The sequence below is a fragment of the Humulus lupulus genome, chromosome 2 (genome assembly GCF_963169125.1).
Source record: "Humulus lupulus chromosome 2, drHumLupu1.1, whole genome shotgun sequence".
In the NCBI taxonomy this organism is placed as follows: Eukaryota; Viridiplantae; Streptophyta; class Magnoliopsida; order Rosales; family Cannabaceae; genus Humulus; species Humulus lupulus.
This window is the reverse complement of record NC_084794.1, coordinates 67,770,279-67,774,260: the sequence shown is the minus strand read 5'-3', so window position 1 is coordinate 67,774,260 and position 3,982 is coordinate 67,770,279. Positions and strand designations below refer to the sequence as shown.

General features: G+C 41.3%; 1 non-coding gene across 1 annotated transcript; it reads right to left on the bottom strand.

Annotated features, from left to right (window-relative positions):
- Positions 1-404: 404 nt before the first annotated feature.
- LOC133820477 (small nucleolar RNA R71) lies at positions 405-511 on the bottom strand. The gene has a single exon (XR_009886885.1). It is a non-coding gene; the product is annotated as a small nucleolar RNA R71 (small nucleolar RNA).
- Between the last annotated feature and the right edge of the window lie 3,471 nt (positions 512-3,982).

Below are 3,982 nucleotides of genomic sequence, written 5' to 3'. Positions count from 1 at the left end.
GGATTGCACAAGGGGGTCAAGCTCAAAACAATGTTGAGAGGAGCCTGAGAGACTATGTACTGTCCACTCTGACGGGAGTACAAAACAGTATACGCCCACCAGCTGTAGAGGCTAACAACTTTGAGATCAAGCCAGCTATTCTACAAATGGTGCAATCCTCTGTTCAATTTAATGGGTTGCCTTCTGAAGATCCTCACACCCATTTGTCTAATTTTTTGGAGCTGTGTGGAACTTTTAGATACAATGGGGTGAGTGATGACACTATTAAACTTAGGCTTTTCCCATTTTCGCCGAGGGATGGAGCTAAAAGTTGGCTGAAATCTTTGCAACCGAACTCTATATTTACCTGGCAAGATTTGGCTCAGAAGTTTTTGTCAAAATTCTTCCCTCCTTCCAAAGCTGCTAAATTGAGGGGAGAAATCAATAATTTTTGCCAGAATGATGGAGAATAATTGTATGAAGCTTGGGAACGGTTCAAGGAACTTTTGAGAAGATGTCCTCATCATGGCATTGAACAGTGGATGTTAGTGCAGAATTTTTATAATGGTTTATGTCCTACTACTAGAACCATTATTGATGCTTCAGCGGGTGGTATTTTTATGAGCAAGAGTGCAACTGGTGCTTATGAGCTGTTGGAGGACATGGCCACAAATAATCATCAGTGGTCTGAAGAAAGATCATCGGGGGTCAGAAAGGTAGCTGGGGTGCATGAGCTGGATACCATCACTGCTCTAACAGCACAAGTAACCTACTTGACAAAACAGTTACAACAGAGTACTGTATCTGCTAATGCGGTTCAAATGGCAGCTAGGTGTGAAATTTGTGGTGGTTCTCACTCTATTGATCAGTGCCCTACCAGTATTAATAATAACATTCTGATGGATCAAGCTCAGGTTCAAGCGGTGGGAAACTTTCAGAGGCCACTCAATAATCCCTTCTCCAATACTTACAATCCTGGGTGGCGAAATCATCCTAATTTTTCTTGGAGGAATAATCAGGGCCAGCAACCTCAGTTTCAGGGTCAATTTCAGAATAATATGCCTCAGCCACCAATGCATCAAGCCTCTTCATCACAACAGCCTAGGCATCAACAATCAATGAATCAAGCTCCACCTGAAAGGCCTAATGAATTGCAAGCTGCATTATTGACCCCACCAACACTCAAACTCAGTTTATGACAGAGACTAGATCTTCTATCAGAAACCTGGAAACACAAGTAAGGCAGTTGGCTAATATGCTTAATAACAGACCGCAGGGAAATTTGCCTAGTAATACTGAAGTCAACCCTAAGGAGCAAGTTCAGGCAATTACTCTGAGGAGTGGGAAGCAAATTGAGCAGCTTAGATCTCCACAGGCAGTGGTTCAGAAGGGAGAGATGGGTGAACAGTCTGATCCAGCAAAGGTTACTGAAGACCACCAGCTTTCAGAAAAGAGTCCGCCAGTTGTTAATGAGCAGCCAGTTCGAGTTCCCTATCCTCAGAGGCTTAGAAAGACTACACTGGATAAACAGTTTTCTAAGTTTTTAGAGGTGTTTAAAAAGCTGCATATAAATATTCCTTTTGTTGAGGCCTTAGAACAGATGCCCAGCTATGTGAAATTCATGAAGGAGATTCTGTCCAAGAAAAGGAGGATGGAAGACTATGAGACTGTAACACTCACTGAAGAGTGCAGCGCGATATTACAAAGGAAGTTACCCCAAAAGCTGAGAGATCCGGGGAGCTTCACCATACCTTGCACCATTGGCAAATTTGAATGCAAACACGCTTTATGTGATCTGGGGGCGAGTATTAATCTGATGCCCTTATCTGTGTTTAGAAGACTTGGTTTGGGGGAGGAAAAACCAACAACCGTCACTCTACAACTAGCAGACCGATCGGTGACACATCCACGGGGTATTATTGAAGATGTTCTTGTGAAAGTGGATAAGTTTATATTTCCAGCTGATTTTATCGTTCTGGACATGGAGGAGGATACAGATGTACCTATTATTCTCGGCAGACCATTTCTAGCCACAGGTCAAGCTCTTATTGATGTTCAAAAGGGAGAGCTTAAGCTTAGAGTTCAAGGAGATGAGGTGGTCTTTAATGTCTTCAAGGCCATGAAGTATTCGGTGGCTAGTGACAGTTGCTATAGTGTGGATGTGATAGAGAAGGCAGTCTCGAAGAGAAGGATGAATAGTGATGCCTTAGAGGCAGTATTATTAGGTGATGAGGTCGATGATGATGATGCCGGGATAAGAGATTGTGTAAACTGGATCAATTCCTTCCTAGCATACTGGAAGAAGTTTCAAGAATTAGCAGACGCGCCTGATAAACCGCTAACATCCATTCAGCAGCCACCGTAGCTGGAATTGAAGGCTCTTCCAGATCATTTGCGATATACATATTTGGGAGAGAATGAAACTTTACCTGTCATTGTGTCAGCTGACCTGTCAAAGATAGAATTGGAGAAATTGTTGAGGGTTTTAAGGGATCATAAATTGGCCATTGGGTGGACATTGGCGGATATTAGAGGAATAAGCCCATCAACAGTAATGCATAAAATCTTATTGGAGGAGAATAGCAAGCCATCCATAGAGGCCCAGAGAAGACTCAATCCAGCCATGAAGGAAGTCGTACTTGAGCAGATTCTTAAATGGTTGGTTGTTGGGGTGATCTACCCAATTTTTGATAGCGCATGGGTGAGCCCTGTGCAAGTGGTACCTAAAAAGGGTGGTGTGACCGTGGTAAAAAATGAAAACAATGAACTAATTCCAACAAGAACTGTAACGGGGTGGCAGATTTGTATAGATTACCGCAAGCTCAACAAGGCAACAAGGAAGGATCATTTTCCTTTGCCTTTCCTTGATCAAATGCTTGATAGATTAGCAGGCCATATCTACTACTGTTTCTTGGATGGGTATTCAAGGTATCATTAGATTGCTATTGCACCAGAGGATCAAGAGAAAACAACATTTACATGTCCCTATGGCACATTTGCTTTCAGGAGAATGCCATTTGGACTATGTAATGCCCCTGCAACATTTCAACGGTGCATGATGGCTATATTTTCAGATATGGTAGAAAGGTGTATTGAGATATTCATGGATGATTTCTTTGTTTTTGGCTCATCATTTGACATCTGTTTGGGTAACTTGGAAAACGTGTTGAATCGTTGTGAAAAGGCAAATCTGGTGTTGAATTGGGAGAAATGCCATTTTATGGTAAAATAGGGGATTGTTCTTGGCCATAAAATTTCAAGTAAAGGAATTGAGGTAGATAGAGCAAAAATTTCTACCATTGAAAAGCTTCCTCCACCAGTTTCAGTCAAAGGTGTAAGAAGTTTTCTTGGTCATGCTGGGTTTTATTGAAGATTCATAAAAGATTTCTCTAAAGTGTCCAAGCCTCTCTCGAACCTGCTTATGAATGGAGTTGTCTTTGATTTTAATGATGAATGTGTGAAGGCCTTCAATGTCTTGAAAGAAAAGCTTATTTTTGCTCCAATTGTGATAGCTCCAAATTGGGAATTGCCTTTTGAGTTGATGTGTGATGCTAGTGACTATGCAGTGGGGGCAGTTTTGGGACAGCGAATTGACAAAGTATTCAGGTCTATTTATTATGCTAGTCGAACTCTAAATGATGCTCAACTGAATTATACTACTACAGAAAAAGAGTTGCTAGCTATTGTGTTTGCTTGTGATAAATTTAGACCGTATCTGATTGGTAATAAAGTCATTGTCTACACTGATCACTCTGCCATTAAATAATTAATGTCAAAGAAAGATGTCAAGCCTCGCCTGATTAGATGGATTCTTTTACTTCAAGAATTTGACATGGAAATTCGTGACAAGAAGGGCAGCGAGAATGTGGTAGCTGATCACCTCTCTAGACTTGAAGTGGAGGAGACTGAAAATAAGAAAGAAATGCAAATCAATGATTACTTTCCTGATGAGAAGTTGTTTGGGGTAAGTGAGAAATTAATTGTCCCTTGGTTTGTTGACATA